The sequence below is a fragment of the Bubalus bubalis genome, chromosome 15, assembly GCF_019923935.1.
Source record: "Bubalus bubalis isolate 160015118507 breed Murrah chromosome 15, NDDB_SH_1, whole genome shotgun sequence".
Lineage (NCBI taxonomy): Eukaryota > Metazoa > Chordata > Mammalia > Artiodactyla > Bovidae > Bubalus > Bubalus bubalis.
Window position 1 is genome coordinate 48,836,822 of NC_059171.1, and position 21,917 is coordinate 48,858,738.

Here is a 21,917-nt window from a genome sequence, read left to right on the forward strand (position 1 = left end):
GTTGGTTTATAGTTTTGTTTATATTTAATTAGCTATTTATTTTGCACTTTCAATACCGTATGATTATATCATTGTAGATTTATAGTTATATGTGTGCATGTGTGTGTGCATGCGTGCTAAGTCACTTTAGTCATGTTCGACTGTAGCCTCAAGGATCAGCTGACAGCTTCAGTTTTCACTTATCTATCTCCCCAGAATTCCTACAGTACTTAAAATCTGTGCCACACAATGTAACATTTAGTTAGAGGGTCTCTGTTGCTGTCTAGACAGGGGAAGGTCTCATCTCTCTGGTCAGGTTTTCAGATTCCGAAGCATGAAGGTTGTGCCTTGGGCTCTTGTCTACATTTTTAGCTCTAATCATCTCTTCCCAGAACTCCATGCACTGATTGAGTATCACTGTATCATCAGGATCTGAGTCACACATCAACCCTTGGTCTGTTTGGAGTTTATTCAAGTGTTGGTCAAGTATATCTAGTCTGAGAACCTGAATCGCTCCTGAAGCAAGAAAACAAGAGCAGCCCACAGCCCTAAAGCTGGGCTACACAAACTTAAATGGAAAAGGAACCACCGGTCCAGCTTTGGGTCATTTTATTCTTTTTTTTTCCTTAAGCCAGACCTATCATATTTTCTGCAAGCAATGACTCGACCTAAGACTCAGAAGTACACATGTGTGCGTTTGAAGTGAGCTCATATGAATCTCAATCTTTCTGCTTGTAAAATAACAGGTTAGATTGGAAGACCTCCAAAATCACTTCCCGCTCTAAAATTCTAAAAAATGTTGGCACATGTGCCCATTAATTTGATACTTAAAAGTAGTGAAAGTGTCAGTTGTGTCCGACTCTCTGCAGCCCCAAGGACCACAGCCCACCAGGCTCCTCTTTCCATGGAATTTTCCTGGCAAAGACAGAAAACCTACCGGAGTGGGTTGCCATATCCTTCTCCAGGTGATCTTCTCAACCCAGGGACCAACCCTGGTTCTCGTGTATTGCAGGCTGATAGATTCTTTATTGTTTGAGCCACCAGGTAGCCCGACTAATTTGACATTAAACATCCACAAACAAGTGTGGTTTGCGCCAGAATTTCACCTGCTGATAATATGTCCGGAAGTTAAGCTTGATGGTTTAAGAGCTTTGGTTTGAAAGTTTGCTTTGGCTTCTCTCTCTGTATTAGTGTGCTACTGTACTTGACCTAGGAAGCCATGCTGGAGAGCTAGTGGATGACTGACCTGAGCTGTCTGGGCTTCTTCTGTTGTTCAGAAACTGAACTGCATTTCCTGGCTCTCAAACTTCGTAAACTCATCAGATTTTGCTGCAGAGAAATGTCATTCAAATGACATTTCCACAGTCCCCGGTGGAAAACACTAGTACCATTCATAGTTAGTGAAATGCTGAAACAGTAACTAATATTTTAAAACTGTGGATTGAAGGCATTTCTGTATACGCTACACGTACATGCGTTTAGATAGATGTGTGAAAGAAATGCTTATTTTCCTTAAGCTGTTGTCCTTTAATCGTCTCCTAAAAGTGGCTTTAGTCCTGTTGCAGAAATGCACTCTGTCTCTGCTCCCTTCACCTTGGAAAGTAATAAGCGGTTCCAAACTGCCTTCCCAAAGGAGTTGTTGGAAGGTCCAAAATGTCCTCATTAGGAAGCTTACGCCGAGCCACACAAATCTTGCCATTGTGGATGGTGTACGCATGTGGGACCATTACTTCATGCACAATGACATGAGACCAGAAAACATGTGAACAGGAAGCCAAACCCAGGAGAGAGTTGGGGCACTTCCAGCTTTGCATGGAGCCCAGAAATGAAGCAAAATTCAGCAGTATTCTGGACTCAGGTGTCTGGGGGCCGGCACAGCTGCACCCCAGCCCTCTTCAAACACTGCGTAGGAGAGCACAGTGGCTCCAGCAGCACCCAGCCTGGACTCCATCATTATGTCAGCAAACCCCAAAAGATCGTGAAGACGAAGTCCTTGCTTAGGAAGCCAGACTTTAAATGGCCTGAGTAACCTAAAAGCAGAATGGCCAGCACCATTTATGGAAGCTCAGTATATTCCTCATGCTTTCAAGCATGCTAATGGGAATTCCCCCCAATATATCTTGCTCCTTCTTTAAATAATAAACTTTCCCATGATGCAAGCTCATCCTATTCTAAAGTATATATTTGGTGATTATTTTATGTAACAGATAGTGACAGTTCCTTTCCTTCCTTCCTTACTTTCTTTTTAAACTGTTTTAAAACCTTTTATATCATCTAAGAAACCAAAGATAATCTCTGAAGTTTGGGGAATTTGAAGTGAGCTCCCAGAAGCCGGATGGAATTCATATAATAACCAAATACTATCTTTCTGATGAGTGACAAAACTCTATATTTGGAGGCGACAAGAGTTTCTTAAATCTCCTTTTAAATATGTTAATACAGTTTATCTACCAGGAGGAAATATTATACTTGACTTTGTAAGACCAGCCATGAAGGCTGGGACAAGCCCCTTTCGTAATAAATGGTCTTTGCTCTGAAGTGTTCAGGTGTGGGTAAGAGCTCTAAAATTCAGGAAATCCAATAAAGGCTTTGCCATAGAAGATTAGAAAGGGTAAAAGGCTATAAGAAAACTAAGGTTGTCAAGTAATCAGACCTCAAAGACTTAAAAAGTCACAGCTTCCTGTCTGCTAATCAGATTGTTTTCCGTTCGCTCTAAATGTTAAAATTCTTCCCCTTGTTATCTTTAAAAAATTTACAAACGTGACACACCTCTCCTTTCCAGGCATCCACCATTCAAGTCAATGGGAAGAACTTCCCACTCACCCTGAAGGAGGAAATGTTTGTGGGATAAGTCACCTCCAGGTAAGAAATCACCCTCTTTGCTTTAGTCTTATAAGTTTCCTCTTTTCCTCTAGTCTCTGAGTGGGTCCTCAATTCCAGGGAAGTAAAATAAAAACCCTGCTAAGGAAAGAGCTACTTCGTGATGAGTAAGTATAAATTCTTCATGAATATGTGCTCTTTATGAGTAAGTATTCTACTCGCCTACGGATCTTTTCCCAAGTCTCTGCTTGTTTCTGAAGGTTTAGAGGAAGTACAGATTTCTCTTTTTGAGGGTATACAAAGTTATTGGCAAGACTTCTCTGGACATGGCCTTCCTGTTGAAACTGAGTGGGAAACAACCCACTCAACAGCAGAGGTACAAGATGAAAGCTCAGAGCCCCAGTGAGCCCAGAGACTGACATTTCTTTGGGGGGACTGAGCAAAAAGGGGAAGAGCCCAGTTTCTATGTTCTGTCTCTAAATTTCTAAGACACATTTGGCGGTTTTATACTTTTTAAAAAGCTACCTTTTACATCTAAGCAATATCATTTGTATCATTTTTTTAGATTCGACATATAAGTGGTATCATGTGGAATTTTTTTAAATGATGCAAATGAACTTATTTACAAAACAGAAACATACTGACAAACATAGAGAACAAATTTATGGTTACCAAAGGGGCAAGGGGTGGGGGAAGGACAAATTAGGATTTGGAGATTAAAGTATATACTGCTGCTGCTGCTGCTAAGTCACTTCAGTCATGTCCGACTCTGTGCGACCCCATAGGCGGCAGCCCACCAGGCTCTCCCGTCCCTGGGATTCTCCAGGCAAGAACGCTGGAGTGGGTTGCCATTTCCTTCTCCAATGCATGAAAGTGAAAAGTGAAAGTGAAGTCGCTCAGTAGTGTCCGACCCTCAGCGACCCCATGGAGTGCAGCCTTACTATGCACATAATAGATAACCAACAAGGACCTACTGTATAGCACAGGGAACTATAGTCAATATCTTGTAATAGCCTATAATGGAAAAGAATTAAAAAAAATTAATTCAGTCATATATGTATATGTATATATATACATATATACTTTGCTGTATACCTGAAACTAATACAACACTGTAAAGGAAACAAAAAACAGTATCATTTATATATAAAAAAGATTAAACAAAAACTGACTTCTTATATTACTTAATGTTGTAGGTTAGCCTCTAAACACAACATTCAGTTCAGTTCAGTTCATTTCAGTCGCTCAGTCGTGTCCGACTCTTTGCGACCCCATGGACCGCAGCATGCCAGGCCTCCCTGTCTATCACCAACTCCTGGAGTTTACTCAAACTTATGTCCGTGGAATCTGTGAGATGATCCAACCATCTCATCCTCTGTCGTCCCCTTTTCCTCCCGCCTTCAATCTTTCCCAGCATCAGGGTCAGTTCTTCGAATCAGGTCGCCAAAGTATTGAAGTTTCAGCTTCAGCATCAGTCCTTCCAATGAATTTTCAGGACTAATTTCCTTTAGGACGGACTGGTTGGATCTCCTTGCATTCCAAGGGACTCGCAAGAATCTTCTCCAACACCACAGTTCAAAAGCATCAATTCTTTGGTGCTCAGCTTTCTTCATAGTCCAACTCCCACATCCATACATGACCACTGGAAAAACCATAGCTTTGACTAGATGGAGCTTTGTTGGCAAAGTAATGTCTCTGCTTTCTAACATGCTATCTAAGTTGGTCATAGTTTTTCTTCCAAGGAGCAAGTGTCTTTTAATTTCATGTCTGCAGTCACCATCTGCAGTGATTTTGGAGCCCAAAGTCTATCACTGTTTCCACTGTTTTCCCATCTATTTGTCATGAAGTGATGGGACCAGATGCCATGATCTTAGTTTTCTGAATGTTGAGTTTTGAGCCAACTTTTCACTCTCCTCTTTCATTTTCATTAAAAGGCTCTTTAGTTCTTCACTTTCTGCCATAAGGGTGGTGTCATCTGCATATCTGAGGTTATTGATATTTCTTCTGGCAATCTTGATTCCAGCTTGTGCTTCATCCAGCCCAGCGTTTCTCATGATGTACCCTGCATATAAGTTAAATAAGCAGCCCCAGCTAACTCAACTTCCTTCTATTAACTTGTACCCCTTCTTGTTTTATGGTATTCTATTATAGCTACCCATTTGTGCAAGCTTAAAGCTAATATTATAGGTATTTCCTTTTTTCTTCGTTCCTTCATTCAGTCCCCAAGTTGAGAATGTTCCACCTTCTAAATATCTCAGCAATCTGTGCCCTATTTCCACCTACACTGCTCAGGCCTTAGCAGTTCTCACCTGTTTACAATAGTCTTTCAATTGATCTTGTAGTTTACAGCACTATCACTCCCTAAGCCTTTGCCCAGCCTACATTCCACACTGCATAGATGATCTATATAAAATCTTCCTAAAACATAAATCACATCTACTTTCTGACTTCTCAGCCCCAAACAAAGTCCTTCCTTGACTCTCCATTGACTCAACAGTAATCCTAAAAGTACCAGTAATCTTAAAAGTAATCTCAGTGAGGAAAGGAACTTGTGCTACAATGCTTCCATCATTGAGTTGGGTTTGCTACAAACAGAAAAACCAAATAAACAAAATGGTCTATTGAACCAACTAATATCTTAGTGATACAGGTAACATGTGCCAGCCCAAGATTTTTACATTAACACGAACCTACAAAAGGCATTTCTTTGGATCATGAGCTCGTCCAAAAAGACTCATGAGCATGAGTTTGAGTTTTACTAGAGTGATGAGTGCAAACACCTACCTGAGCATGAGACACCACCACATTCATGATTAGACCCCTGATTAAATCTCCAGGACCCCTAGATTCAACAGTCCAGCACCAACTGAAACCAGTTCCCAGTCTCCACCCCACCCCCTGTTCCCCATCCCCGCCATCCCCCTCATCTTGGCCTTCTTACTTATTCTGCTCTCCAAGGCCCTTCCTTTATGGAATGTCCTTCCACACCACCAGGTGATCTTTTAAAACTCATACAATCAACATCATCTTTGTAAAAGTTGCTTTGAATTTCATTGGAGAGAATTACTCTGCCCTCAGTTCTGTCACTTAATCATAACAGACTTCTGTTTTTTTGCAGGTGTTATACTGTTAAGACAATTCTGTTTTTTCTTTTTCTTTTGGTTTGTTTCCTTAGAGCAGGAGCTCCCCCAGGGCAGGATATGGCTCCTCTTGTTCATTTTCGCATCACCAGTGCTTAGCGCAGCAGGCAATACAAAGCAGATGCTCAAAAACTAAGGCACTGAATCAAAGATGAAAACATTGTGTAAATGGAAAAGCCCTAAAATTGACTGAAACACTTCTGCGTTCAGACACTGTGCTAGATACTTTACATGTTTTATTTCCTTCTAATCCTTTCAACAATCCTCTCCTTGGGATAAGTATTGGGTTGGCCAATTCCATAGTATTTGTCTCCTTTCACAGAGGTGGAACTTGAGATTGAGAATCTGAAAGATCTTGCTGCTGGTCACATAACCATGTAATGGCAAAACCAAGCCTCACAGCCAGATCAAATCATAGTTTGTGTTCCTCCTACCACAGGCAACTATGCCTCTGAGGAACACTGAGATTATGGGGCTGATCTTTGTAACTAAATTAGCTATAGCATAGAATTTTAGTGTTGACAGCTCACTTTTAAATTTAGGGGGGAAAGCAAGGAGAATCCAGTCTTTTTTTCAAATTTAATTATGCCTTAGAATTTCTTGGAAGCCACAAAGAATTTTAAGTGGAAATGTCATTTAAAGGGACTCTAAAAAAACAACTGAATTTTACAATGTTTTCCATGTTTGTTGAATAAATAATGAATAAATAGATCTACTGCATTCTGAAATTTGATATGAAATCTTTCCACCTAATCTATCTTGGGTATGATACTATCAAGTAATGACACTGAACACTAGATAGTTACAACAAATATAAGAGATGATTATATATATTTAATTAAACATATACATACATAGTATCTTCAATTCTTTTACATATACACACACACACTGATACACACACGTTATATGTGGTTTTCATAGCTGTTTATATAAAGTAATCAAGCTCAGTGAATTAATCATAGCACTTATGACACTAGAAGGGCTTCCCCACTGGCTAAGCAGTAAAGAATCCGCCTGTGATGCAAAAGGTGCAAGAGACACGGATTCGATCCCTGGATCAGGAAGATCCCCTGGAGGAGGGGATGACAACCCACTCCAGTATTCTTGCCTGGAGAATCTCATGGACAGAGGAGCCTGGAGGGTTACAGTTCACAGGGTCTCAAAGTGTCAGACCCGACTGAAGTGACTAGCATACACATGACACTAAAACTGCTTTCTACAATTCATATTTCTTAGTTTTCTTACTTGAATAAAGACAGTAATTTTCTATATCTCATAGTACACCAACTTATAATCATGGTTTCATAAAAGCAAATTGAACAACTACCTAAGATAGAACTTTGTGTTCGCGGCTTATTCAATTAGCAAATCATACTTCCTAAAAGCTGAGAAATTGTATCTTTCTTCTAGAGTTTTAAATTCACTTTTTGTTGAAAGACAATTTCCCAAAGCCTTGAACATCATCCCTGAGAACAAAACTAACTCAGCATCCTTTACAGACACGTAGTCGAACAACAGAGCTTTGGGTTTTACCAGGGCTTAAGAAGCTCGTTCTCTGTAATATTTAGATCCTTCAGCTATACAGTGAAAAACTTAATAAGAATTCACCTGTCCACTCTAGTGACAGTGTTTTGCAAGGTTTAAACACGCCAGTACAAGTTTCAAAACTACACCGAAAAATGAGATTTATCATAGTGTGAAAAGAAACTTCCCACAACTGAATTTGCCTGAAAGCAGAGAAACTTAAGCCCAAAGTTGCAACATTATTCCTGGATACCTAACAAGTAAGTAAGGTGAATATCCAGAGTTCCTTTGTAGGGTGAGATGTGTGTGTGGAGACCAGTCAGCTACCACCAGGACCAGGACATGGGGAAACTTGGGTGGACAATTTTGTGAATAAATGAGTGAGCAACAGAAACCTCTTTCCCTCCTACAATTTTTAAGAGGGACCCAATTTGGGTGAAAGACTTTGGCCAGAAACACATTTCCAATCAGGGTAGCATCTGAGCACGGGGAAATCTATTCTCGGGATGAAATAAGATGAAATGGACAAGGGCAGTGAGGAAACTTTGGTTCTTTCCTTATGAAAGAAAAAGCAGAGCATCATACTTACAAAAGCCGCCTTCCAAGTCCTCTCTAGAGAACCAGCTCTGGGAAATGGGAGAACGCACAGGAGCGGAGATAAGGCGGCGGCAGCGGGGCTTCCTTCCTCCTCCCCGGGGCGAGAGTCATTGTTCCTTATCTCCCTGACCTCCGGGGGCGCCGGGGGCCGGGAAGGGCCGGCCTCTGACCCTCTCTGCCCTCCCTCCTGGCCTCCGCGCCTCGGGTCGGGGTTTCCTATTAGCAGCTCCAGTCGCCTGGCCTGACACGGGCCGGGGGAAGCAAGAGGGCCGGTCTGCGAAGCGCTTGCGAGATGCAGAGGGTTATATAAGCCCGCGTATTATTATCATCACACACACCCCCATAGAACCAAGGCTGCCAGACAAACAAAAGGCAGTTCCAAGAAGGGGAGGAGCAGAGGCAGAAGTTACACCGGGGGTGAATTTCGGGACACTGCTGGGAAAAAAAAAAAAAAGGCAACTCAATATGTGCATGCAAACCTCGGCAAACAAACTGCGCTGCAGCTGGCCGGCCGGCCGGCCACGCGGGAAGGCTCCTCGGAGGAAGGGAGGGAGGGGGTCGGGGGTTGGCAGGGCTCTCAGGCTGCGGTCCCCCCGCCCCCGCCCCCAGGCACCCGACACAGTAGCCGCCCGCCCGTGGTGGGATGGAGTGGATGAGGAAGATGTGGTATTTGGAGAGGCAGGCGTTCCAGAGACCGAGTGCTTAGTAAACACGGATGTTTCTTAGACTCTCACCAGGTGCTTCTGCTGCTTCGCTTTCGTTCTGCTCTCTCATTTTGCTAATGAGAGTTTGCAGGGAGTTTCAGGGGTCAGGGCCCTACCCTATATATCCATCCTCTATTTTAAATCTCCTTGGGTCTCTGTTCTTTTCTTTGTGGGAGCCAAAACCTCCCAGCCAAAGGGTTCTTTAGGCCAGAGCTGGGGCTGAGAAAGTTTTCACTTCATCCTCTCCGCTACCCTCCCTCCCCCATGCTGCTACCCTCGGGTTTTCTTTAGATGATTCTTTTCCTGCCCTGTTTCTGGCTCTGCTGCCCAACCCCTGAGGAACTTCCTCCTCCAGGCATTCACGCCTTCCACGTGTCACCGCACTAATTCCTCTCTTCCCAGCCCAACGCCCCTCACCTACTCCAGCTCCTGAGACTATGAATCATCTTCTAAAGATGGCCTTTCCGGTTCTTCCCTGCCCAGCCCCAGCCTGCCTTACATCCTCCACCTCAGCCTGGAATGTCAGCCCTCCCATTTCCTTCAAAGCACAGTTCAAATCCCATCTTCCCCCCAAATTCTCCCAATTTCCCTTCTTTTCTTCTCCTTGACCTGGCTTCTCTGCTGTAATTCTTCACGTGCATCTGGCTTCCTAAGTCTGGGATCTGGTGTGATTCTCGGAAGTGGCTCAGGACAGGCACTTCATTGAGTGTTTTGACTGAATGTAGCTGACAGCCAACCCGATGTCACCTGGGCCATCAGTCTTGGAGTGGAGGGGCCTCAGGTAACCTCCAGGTGTTCAGATGAAAGCCTGTGTTGATGGACTGTTGAAATTGTGCAGTGGGCCAGGGGCAGTTGTGATAACTTTTACTTTTGGATATGTTTGGAAATTTTTATAAATTAAAAACAAAAAGAAAAATATGTTAATGCATATATATGGAATCTAGAAAAATGGTACTGATGAACCAAAGTGGTTCTTGGTGACATTCCCCTGTTAGTTCCTGCAGGGCAGGAATAGTCAGAAATAGAGAATAGGCTTATGGACACGCAGCTGGAAGGAGAGGGTGGGACAAATTCAGAGAGTAACATTGAAATATCTACATTACCATGTGTAAAGTAGATAGCTAAAGGGAAGTTTCTGTATAGTGCAGGGAGCTCAGCCTGGTGATCTGCTACAGCCTAGAGGGGTGGAATGGGGTGGGAGGGAGGTTCAAAAGGGAGGGGACATATGTATGCCGTGCTGTCCGACTCTGTGCAGCCCCATGGACTATAGCCCACCAGGTTCCTCTGTCCATGGGATTCTCGAGGCAAGAATGCTGGAGTGGATTGCCATGCCTTCCTCCAGGGGCTCTTGGAGTGGCAGGTGGGTTCTTTACCTTTAGCGCCACCTGGGAAGCCTGGACATATGTATATCTATGGCTAATTCATGTTGATATATGATAAAAACCAACACAACATTGTTAAGCAATTATCCTCCAATTAAGAATAAATTTTAAAAATTAGAAAGCTTTGTAAAATTTGGAGACCTTCTGTCACATTCCTTAGGACGTGTGCTTGTGAGGGCACCAGGAATGCTGGTCTCTACTGGGATCCTGCTATTGCTCATCAGGAGACCTCCGGAGTGTAGATGACTTCCTAGAAGGCCAGGAAAGTTCCTGAAAGGTGAGATTTTTCAGAAATCACAGACTTCTTGGATGCATTTTATGAGAGAACTCCTCCACTGTGGAAAGAATGCAGACTATCACAACAGCAGCTCAATGTGAGCACAATAGCTCTCTGGTGATGTGTTTTATGATATGGAGTGAAGTACAGAATGCGAGCTGTCAGGTGTTGAATTTCTGTGGCTTAGCGTTCAAGCGTTCTTGGTGACATTCCCCTGTTAGTCTTTGGTGAAAGCAGTAAGCTGTCAGTGCCGTCTGCGGTGGCTGGATGTACAGTGGTGTCATTTTAGAGACTTGGGGAGGTGCTGTCAACAGGCTCTCCCGGGCACGCAGAATGTTCAGTGAATTAGAAGAACTTTCCCGCCTCCACTAATTTAGAACAATAAAAAACCGATTCAGGTTCTAAAGAGGAATTTTGGCCTTCAGTTCTTGAGGTATGGGCTTCAGGAAGGACTGAGATCTCATTACAATTTAGTAGTTCAAGATCTCCCCTCTTTTTGTTCTGCTCAAGTCAGAGCCATCACCTTTGTTTGCACTACCATGTATGAGTCTTGACTGGGTGTCAGGCACTTTAATGTGCCTTATGTTCTTTACGTGCATTCTAACGTAGTGATTGATCTAGTTTAACACTTGATCTAGTTTAACTTCCTCATTACAAAAGTACAGAACTTAAGGTCTGCTGCTGCTGCTGCTGCTAAGTCGCTTCAGTTGTGTCTGACTCTGTGCGACCCCATAGACAGCGGCCCACCAGGCTCCCCCGTCCCTGGGATTCTCCAGGCAAGAACACTGGAGTGGGTTGCCATTTCCTTCTCCAATGCATGAAAGTGAAAAGTGAAAGTGAAGTCGCTCAGTCGTGTCCGACTCTTCGAGACCCCATGGTCTGCAGCCTACCAGGCTCCTCCATCCATGGGATTTTCCAGGCAAGAGTACTGGAGTGGGGTGCCATTGAGAAATTAAATGCCTTGCCCTAGATTTTTTTTGTTGTTGCTATTTTTTTTGATGTGGACCATTTAAAAAGTCTTTATTGAATTTGTTACAACATTGTTTCTTATCTCCTGAAGCAGGGATCAAACTTCCAGCCCTTGCATTGGAAGGTGAAGTCTTAACACTGAACTGCCAGGGAAGTCCCCTGCTGAAGATTTTAAACAGGCCCAGCATTAACTTCCCACATGGCGCAGTGGCAAAGAATTCACCTGCCAACGCAGGAGATGTGGGTTTGATCCCTGGGCTGGGAAGATCCCCTGGAGAAGGAAATAGCAACCCACTCCAGTATCCTTGCCTGGAGAATCCCATGGACAGAGGAGCCTGGCAGGCTACAGTCCATGGGGTCACAAAGAGTTGGACACGACTGAGCACACCCACCCACACACATACACACACACCCCATTAAACTTCAGAGGTCCAAGCTCTGCCTGGAACCCCAGGTCTCCCTGAGTCCATTATCTCCTCAGTGGTTAAATTGCAGGGAAAGTAAGAGAACGCAGACATACTCTTCACTTTGGTTCGCTTGTCTTTTTTGCTGGAAGTAGAAACTGGTCAACATTCACCTCGTGGCAAATGAAAATCAAGTGAGGAATAAATATATAATTTGTCTGAATGATGCAGGGCTTGCCTTCTCTTTTCATTCAAATCAAAGTGAGTAGCAGAGAATACTTCTGCATGAATCATCAAGCTACTTATATAGCCTTGGCCTGAGAGCACTCTTGCTAGAAAACTGCTTATGCCCCAAGGTTATCAATCCAGTCAAGGTGACTTTTTTCACAGGAGACACAATAATTATGGCAAAGACATCTCTCTTAGAGGGGTCAGTATAGCCCAGGGGAAGTAAGCATCCCATATGTCGACATAGGTTGTATGAACCACTGGCTTGGAAGGGCTGATTTCACATGCTGCCCTGACATCTTTGAGCCTAACGGGGCCCCAAAAGGCTGTGCATTCCCCTACTTTTACCTGATATGCTCCCCACCATTCGGGAAAGACTCTCTCCCTGGCTAGTTCCCCTATAGCTGGACAGCAGCAGTCTACCTACTCTGCATCCTGCTGGGTTTACTTCCCTGCCAGCCCACAGTCATTGAAACCAGCCAATCACATCCTTCCCTGGGATCCTGGGTGCCTCTCACTCTCAGGTTACTACAGAACCTGCTCCTTATAGGCTCTTCTTTTTCCCTCTGTTCCTAAATGTAGCCTCTGTGTTGCCCCATGTGACCCAGAGTGTCCATTTCCCCCTGGACTCTTAGTATATGTGACTAATTACTTTTGATCTCCTGTGTCCTGAGTCAGATGTCCTGTGTTTGGTCATCTGAGAACCCTAGGACAGGACTCCCTCCCTCCCCCATGGGGTGAAGAGGAGGTGAACAAAACAATGACCAGACATTCATGTTAATACTTAATGGAATTCTCATAGAACTAGTGCCAAATATCATATCCTTTGGCGTTTCACTAAGCGAAGCATCAGGCTACTGGCAAATAGATATGGATTTGAACTGAAATTAGCTGAAACCGACCTTTATTAATTTCAAGGTCCCTGGGCTTTCCCTTGTGCTCTTTTTAATTTTTATTATTCTCACCTGGAGATTTTTGCAAGAAACAGCATTGTTCTCTTTCCTGTGGTGGCTTAACTGTAGTCCTGCCCAAAGGCAAAGAAATCAAAAGATGACCCTTTCATTCCTGTCATTTAAATCTTTACTAACTGCATTCTTTCAGGACAGTGTAGCAGAAAGAATTTTTCTCATCTCCAAAGACAAGAGATTATAATAAGCAGATGTTTTTAATATATTTTTTTTTTACCATCTGAAGCATCCCAATATTAATGTATTTCCAAATTCTCAGCCCAAGAAACAGTCTTCGATGTAATTTCTTTCCCTATTCATGAGATTTACAATAGGAAGGTCATGTTTGTACTAGATTTTGACTTGAAATAAATCTTCTTTTCTCCTCGGCATTTCTATAGAATCCAAGCACTTCATTATTTAGTCTTTTCCAAATATTAAATGCTTGTCATTCTTGAAGAACGAGCTAATCTTCCCTTTGTGGGTGGAGAAACTGAGATGTGGAAGGTGCAATCAATGCCAGAACACAGACCCACCTAAAGGTTGTGGCTACCCATTGAAATGCTATCCTCTTAGACATGAAATAAAACTGTAAATTGTCTCATAAGCAGCAAGTATGACATCCTCCAACTATTAGAAAGCATTTGTTAAAAGCTCATTTGCATTTTGCTTAATGTGAGAAGCTTTATGGAGTAAATATATATTCAAGCCCCACCACCAACCTCAACACAGGCTCTGGTCGATCGATTCACTGCCCCTCTTTCTAGACTGTGCCTCATACAGATCAAAATATATTCTGAGTTCAGCTGGACAAGGCTTCGTTTAAACCACATCTGGTGCTCATCAAACCTCTATTTTAAGAGTGGGGAATTCTTTTTCAGAGATAGATTCTGTCTGGAAGGTCTATGGCAGCAAACAGTGCTCATTAAATTTCACAACATTTTACCAACGTCTATACAGTACCCGCTTTTCCAGATTACGGAATCCAGACAAAAACCCTGACCCCCTACTTCAAAGAATTCCTCACTTGACTAATTCTAAAGAGTAAATTGATTTTCTCATCATTTGTTGTGTTTGACAATAGAAAGGCTGATGCAGCAACATTGCTAAAATGACAGCTCCTTTCTATCCGAGGGGAAGGAATTCGTGTTAATATTCTTAATGACTGGCATCTTTATGAGAATGTGAAATCGTTTATCCTCAGCAATAACCTGCCTAGGATTAAAAAGTACTTGGTACTTAGAACGGAAGTCATCTGTCAGGAAAAATTATTTAGACGGATGCAAATGAACTGAATGAATTGGCTTCCTAATTATGGTGTGTATAGTCAAGTTTGTTAAAATCAGTTTGAGTTGAAGCATTTGGAGAGGATCTTTCAAGAAGTGATCTGACATTCTGCTGGAGGAAAAGACAATACATTTGTCTGATAAACCCTTTCACATTTCCTAAGCATTTCTGGAAATGATTTAAGAAGGAAGGGCATGTAAATTGAGGGAAAATGCATTAAGTGCACTTTATGTCTTGCTAATTTGTAACAACTCTAATAATGCCTCACAGAAAACAGCAAACAGCATGTTTATCACAATGCCCTAGATTTTACCTAATAATAATTATATCTAATAATAACCAATATTATTTTCCATGGGGGTTTGTTTCAGCCCTCTTGCGGCTGACTTGGGCGTGAGCCCACAGGGACAAGTCTATACCAGCCCTTAACAAACGATGTAGAGACCAGTCTGTATTCTGTAAAAGTTGTTCCCCTCTTAACGGGCATGGTTTTGCACACCAGTTAGCAAGTTTTTACTTGAATCTCAGTTTTCTCTTCCTCACCACCTTGACAGCAAACTTCCATTTAGCTTTTTACAAAAAAAGCCTAGTAAATTGTGGGAAGACGTACTTTACTAGCATTGGCAATTAGTCTGGGGAAAAGGTGTAAATTGCAGGCAAATGCAAATTCCTTCCATGTAATTAATGATGGGGTTTTACCTTTTAGCATTTATGCAGAACTTTCTTTTGAGAGTCAACACTGACTTTTGAAGACAAAATGACTTGGGTCCAAATCCTAGCTCTACAGGTGTGTAATTTTTTTAAAGTCTAGTTCTTCTAAGTAGAATGACTAGTACAGATATATAACTAAGTTTATAGCAGTGTCCAGCATGTCGTCGGTACTCAGTTATCATTCAGTTTCTCTTTTTTCTGGCTATTTTAGGGCATTTGTGTCCTAATCACTAGTTTAGTATTATTTGCCCTGAGTGAGTGAAAAACATTCCTTTTTTTCAGTGAGTACATATTGAGCGGTGACCCTGGCAACAGCTCTGTATTTATATATAAATATTAAATGATATTGGAGAAGGAAATGGTAACCCACTCCAGCATTCTTGCCTGGGAAATCCCATGGAGAGAGAAGCCTGGTGGGCTACAGTCCATGGGGTTGCAAAAGAGTCTGACATGACTTCCCAACTAAATAACAACATTAAACGATACAAAGAGATAAAAGTAAGGATCTTTTAAAAAAGAGAATGATTGATAATTATTAATAATAATCCAAGTGTTATAGCTGCGACTTCAGCCCCAGGAGCAAAGTTATTCAGCGCATCAGATAAATTCAAGCTGTTAGGGCTGGTGTCAGAAATCCAAAGAAAGCTTTTGCTAGAAAATAGTGGATTAGAGAGACATAGAAAAAAAGAACCCAGGGAACATGATCCAAGAAATTCAACGGTACCAAATCCAGTTTGCTCCCTCCAGTTTTTTTTTTTTTTTTTTTTCCTGTATGTGTGTGTGTGTGTGTGAGAGAGAGAGAGAGAGAAAGAGAGAGAGAAAGTAGAGGGGACCCTGATGCTAGGAAGAGTGAAGGCAGAAAGAGAACAGGACAACAGAGGATTAGATGGTTGGATGGCATCACCAATTCAATGGACATATGAACTTGGGCAAACTCCGGGAGATGGTGAGGGACAGGGAGGCTTGGCGTGCTGCAGTCCATGGGATTGCAAAGAATCAGACACAACTTGGCGACTGAACAAGAGGGAAAAATGGCAAATGCAAAAGCATATGCCAAAGAGCAGGGACTGGGCAAAGCACAGAAGCACAGAGTGGGAAGAGGAGATGAACAGGTGCGGAAGTGAAGGAGATGACGGAAGCGGAGGTGTGGGGGTCGTACAGTCATGCAGTCTTTGAGAGATGCTGGTGGAGGATGTGTTGAGCCGGAGACAGGAAAAAGCCTCATTCTGCAGAATCTACAAGTACCCATGTCTGGGGCTGGCAGGTGTATTAGTAAGAACCAGAGGTCAAGAGCCCAAGGCAAGAGTGATGGACAGTAAGAGAAGCAATAACGGGCAGAGCCTGAAAGGAGTTGCTTTGCTGCTGTAAACAGGTGCCAAGTGGAGAAACCTGAGACGGACATGTGATTGACTTACCTGAATGCACTTTTTACCCTGAAATTCACGAACACTGCAGTCAGGTTAAGCTGTGCACTTAAAGTGTGCTCTGGGTGGGGTAGGTCAAAGGCCATAGTACCAAGGCAGGAAAGATATAGGGGGATGCGGTCTTCTTAGCTCACCTAACTATTCGTGTTTGAGGAAAGACAGATACAAGTGAATATCAGAAACTTTGGAGCCGTCCACAAAAGGGATGGCTGCAATCGTGGGTAGGAAGAAAGGAGGTGGAAAAGTGTACCCTTTGTATCCTGCCACTTACCTGGACTTCACATCTTCCCTGACTGATCCTTTTCTGCATCATTGCTCAGCCGGCGTCTGCGAGGGCATCTTACATAGTAACTCATCTATGTTCACTTTTTATCCTGACTGGTTGTAGCAAAGGGAAAAATCATGGACTCCCGCCAGCGGTGAGACTGAGCATTACTTTTGTCATAGAAACAGGAAATTATCCAAAAAAGGTTATTCAGACAGTCCAAAACTGTCAGATTATTGACAGAGCAGTTCAGGTTTCCAAGAACTGGCTTAAAAAATATTCTTAAGTGAAATTTGTTCACTTCTCTATCATTTTTTTTTTTTCTGGCTTTGAAACTATGTGTTTTGCGGCAAAGCTGAGACTTGGCAAATTGAACTGATTCATAAATCCTGTATTTAAGTATTTGGGCTTCCCTGGTGGCTTAGTGGTAAAGAATCCGCCTGTCAATGCAGGAGACACAGGTTCGATCCCTGGGTTGGGAAGATCCCCTGGAGAAGGAAATGGCAACCCTCTCCAGTATTCTTGCCTGAGAAATCCCATAGACAGAGGAACCTGGCAAGCTATATAGTCCCTGGGGTTGCAAAAGAGTCAGACATGACTTAGTGACTAAACAACAACAACCATTTAAATATTTAGATCATGACATCTTGAAAGCTTTTTAAGAGAGAACTCCAAACATCTTTTACATTTAGCAAACACTTACTGGATGTTTAATATATGCCAGAGACTGCTGCCAGTGCAAATAGGATATGGTACCTGCTTTTTCAAACATGTGTTTTTCCATACAAACTCTGTTCCTGGAAAGAATTCTCTCAATTGCAGAATTTAAGATCATTGAATATATGAAAAAGAACTTGGCTGAAATATCAACTGAGCTTAAAGGAGAAAGGGAAAATGTGGAATAGGACAATGTAATTAACGGTGGGAGGTTCGCAGGTCCTGCCTTAGCCCTGATAGTTCTGCACATCAGTCAGGTTAGACTCTCAGACATGTTTCCTTGTTTGTATGATGGGGACTATGAGAATTACATAGCATAGAGATGTGGAAAAATTAAATTAGATAATATATATATATATATATATATAAAGCACTTCCTTGCACATAGCAGGTAGCTGTTATGTATAATAGTAAGTAAAACATAGGCATCTTTTTCAGTCATTTGGTTTTGTTCTTTAACTAACTGTTATTTTTGTCAATAAAGCATGAGACCTAGAAGTTTTAGATATGGTCATTAGTGGTATGAAAAGGCACTGGACTGTCAAGAGGATTCATTGGCATGAGTACTGTTCTGAAGTTTTCAGACTTATGTATCTGTCTCCATAATATGACTGCCAGTTAGTTTCACAGTCTGTTTCTTGGTCTGTAAAATGGGTCCAATAATGCCTGTGCTATCTACTTTATTCAAAAAGTTATGAGGATCAAATAAAATAGGATTATAAAAATGATTTGAAATGGGTAATATGATATATAAACAAATGTTATAGCTAAATAATGAGTTTTCCTTGAGCTATGGTACTGATAACTGATTGGCAAAAAGTGTAATTGTGGTTTATAAATATTTTAAATGGAAGTTACTGTTCATTTTATACAGAAATAAGAGTACAGATTTACAGGAAGTGTGGAAAAATAAGAATACTTGGATTCTAATCAGATTGCTGGGAGAAATATCAATAACCTCAGATATGCAGATGACACCACCCTTATGGCAGAAAGTGAAGAGGAACTCAAAAGCCTCTGGAGAAGGAAATGGCAACCCACTCCAGTATTCTTGCCTGGAGAATCCCATGGACGGAGGAGCCTGGTGGGCTACAGTCCACAGGGTCGCAAAGAGTCGGACACAACTGACTTCACTTTCACTTTCACTGTTTGTTTGTTTTCCTTGAGTTCAGTGAAAGTTGCTTGCCTCATGGTCTTATAACCCTAAATATCTTTCATTGTGTATTATCCAAGAATGCAACTTCATTCTTATTCTTTAAAAGGGGCATAGGTACTTAGCTGGGTGATGTGTTCCACAAGGTTTTCAAGATCAAATGAATGGTTTGAAAGCACTTTAGAAAGTGTAGATTGTTATACAAAGTTAAAAGTTTAATAAATGGGAAAAGTCAAATTTCATAAAACATTAGAGGACTAAGCAAGGAAGGTCAAACTAAGAAGTCCATTTTCTCTGTGTATAAGAAGCTAAAGATTGAGTAATCTTTGGAATCTCTGATGGGTCGGGGAAATGAGAAAGATGTTCTTCAGTTACACTACTGAAAAGTTTGCATCCTTTTTGTGTGTAGTTTTTCTTCTTTAACAGCTTGCCATTTTATGTGGTCTTTTGGTGGAGATTATGAGCATGTTAGAGAAAAAAGTCATAACAACTTAAGGGCAACCGCTGCTCAACGGCAGAACAAAAGAACTATAAAGAGTTTGGAAAGAGCTCAGCTTTATTTCTTCTGACCCTCCCTTCAAGTAGTGAAAATGACCTGTTTTATTTTCATTATGAACAACGGCTGAGATACAAATAATAAATAGGAAAGCATGTTTTACAGAAGTGGTCAATGTATAGGCTTAGTTCAAAGAAGAAAGTATTCTTGTGGACCGAAGATATAATTTTTCATAGAATTCTTTTTCAGCACTTGGTGTGATTAAAATTTAGCTATATGACAAACAGGTAATTATTCTGCCAAATTAACTCTACATTCACAACAGAATTCTCCCTTTTACCAGCAGATGTAATACTGGTAAGCCTGATTTCTTTATAGTTCTAACCAGGTTTTCAATCACACTCTCAGTGAATTGAAATAGAGCTGATAACAATCTGAATGCACATACTCTTTTTCCTGTGACATATTCCTTGCATTGCTCTGAAAATCAGTGACTTTTTAAATAACAAATAGAAATATAGGATATGTTTTAAAAACAAAGCTATTTTTTCCAAAAAAATCAAAACCACACTTTAAAATTCTAAGTTAATCTTTTTTTGGAATTATTAAATTATTATTCATGACAGTGCAAGATGAAAAAGTAAATTAATGATTTTGAAAGACATTTATAATCCAATAATGACTCATTTTACTTCCTATACAAATAAATCTGTTTTAGACATAAATTATGTAGGTACATACTGGTTTATACACTCACATAATTTAGAAAGCTCTGAAGACTATGGCTCTTATACTTCTCTTGGGAAAATTCCAGAGCCTGAGGACGTATGTCCAATGTTTATTTCTCAGTGAGGCGACGTCAGGGCAGCTCAACTCCAGGGATTAAACCAAGGTCTCCTGCATTGCAGGCAGATTCTTTACCCTCTGAGCCATCAGGGAAGCCCATGGAAGGCAACAGGTTTCCCTAACGTATTACATATATAATAATATATGTATTTGGAATCACTGGAAACATGAAGCAGTGAAGTAGGTGTTAGAAGACATGAGTTCCAATGTGGATTACTCCACTCGCTAGCTCTCTAGACTCCTCTCTCAGATGCTGTTTTCTGGTGTGCAGAAATGATGTATTTGCTTTGCTAATCCAAAGACTGCAAGTTCCAGTGATTTGACTCAAAGGAAAATGTTTTGAGGGTGTGATGGTTAATATTATTGTCATCACTTGGGTAGCATTCTGTTGGCAAAGGTTAAAAGGGGCCTTTACAAACAAGGCTCTTTATAACAAAGCTTCGAACTTGCAGATCAGCGCTTGGGTATTTCTGGTAGAATAGATTTTCCACAAAGAATACACCTAAACAGTAAATGCTTCTGCTGGTATTTGTTCCAGCCCTGAGACTTCTCTGCAGTCTGGCACTAGTAAGAGGGGCCGTGGGAGAGCTGGCTTCACACCCTCATGTTTTCCTCCATTCTAGAGGACATCTGACACATGAAATCCAGTTAGTCCTGGTAGAACTTTACTGCCTTATACGTTTCGATAAAGCCTGGCCTAGAACTATCTAGGAAATGTGGGTTTTAGGATTTTTTTTAGGCAGGCTTCATCTCCTCAGGTGGTGCTGGTGGTAAAGAATCCGTCTGCCAATGCAGGAGATACAAGAGATGCCAGTTTGATCCCAGGGTCGGGAAGATCCCCTGGAGAAGGAAATGGCAACCCACTCCAGTATTCCTGCCTAGAGAACTGCATGGACAGAGGAGCCTGGCAGGCTACAGTCCATGGTGTCCGAAAGAGTTGGACACGATTGAGCACAAACACCTTCATACTTTTTTTCTGTTTCCTCGGATGTAAAATGGGGGATTTTTACCTAGATGATCTCTGAGGTATACCTCTTATAGTCTGTGCTTCTGTGATATTTTCCATGCCTTTCTTGGAAAATCAAGCCTTAATTCTGATTATTTCAGAAAACTACAAGAAATAAGATCCAGTAGATCCAATAGAATGTGTGATAATTTCCTCTTTCTTCTAAGTGATTTAAAACCTCTCATCTCACTGGCAAATTGTCTTACAGCTGAGAATGTGATTTCAAGCCAATGAATTTTTATAGTCAAATCCAACTACAGAAACAGAAAAATATGATTTACTGTGGGGTTTTCAGGGAATTTTAATTTATGATATGCAGCAGATAGTGGATACTTTCATCCAGGTGGGGTGGGTCTGTCTGTCTGGCACTGTCCCTAAAATTCTGGTCTAGCCATAATTTTACATGCCCTTAAAAGTGAAACTGCCACAATCTCCTCAGTTCAGCTCTCAAGAGAAATGAATGGATAGCATAGACTCCTGAGTGGCTGGCATGTGAGTGACACCCAGCTCGGCAATTTCACGTCTAATCAAGGAGGATGGGAATTCTAGTTGGCCTATTGTCTATTTAAATCTGTTTCTGGATGGAATTCAGCTGGCCAAATGCAGCACTGAGAGAGTGATGTGCAGAAGATAGAAAAAAATTAAGCCAGAAAACTGGTGCATGAGATAGTGCTTTCCACAGTGTCAAAAGAATTGCCTGGTGTGGTTGTGGATTTACTTTTGATTAGTTTCCTCAAATTTCTCAGTGACTAAAATGCAGCTTTCTATCCCAATTATCCTTGACCAATCTGGCTATGAATATATAGTGAAGAAGGAAATGGCAACCCACTCCAGTATTCTTGCCTGGAGAATCCCAGGGACAGGTGAGCCGAGTGGGCTGCCATCTACGGGGTCACACAGAGTCGGACACAACTGAAGCGACTTAGCAGCATGGCCTATATCAGATATACCGTCTTGAAGCTATGCTTGATAGAGGCAGAGGTTTAAAACTCAACTTCTACCTTCATGTTTCTGATAAGAAAGAGAGGGAGCAATATT

General features: G+C 41.7%; 1 protein-coding gene across 6 annotated transcripts in view; it reads right to left on the reverse strand.

Moving 5' to 3' along the window:
* The window catches only part of SULF1 (sulfatase 1), a 190,076-nt gene that overhangs the window by 154,819 nt on the left and 13,340 nt on the right, over positions 1-21,917 (reverse strand). The window contains exon 1 of one of the 6 annotated variants that reach the window (XM_025265279.3): positions 8,056-8,350. The exons of the other annotated variants lie outside the window; for them this stretch is intronic. The gene's annotated coding sequence lies outside the window, so the exon portion shown is untranslated. Of the gene's footprint in view, positions 1-8,055; positions 8,351-21,917 lie in introns of those variants that run through there. 6 annotated transcript variants of the gene reach the window in all.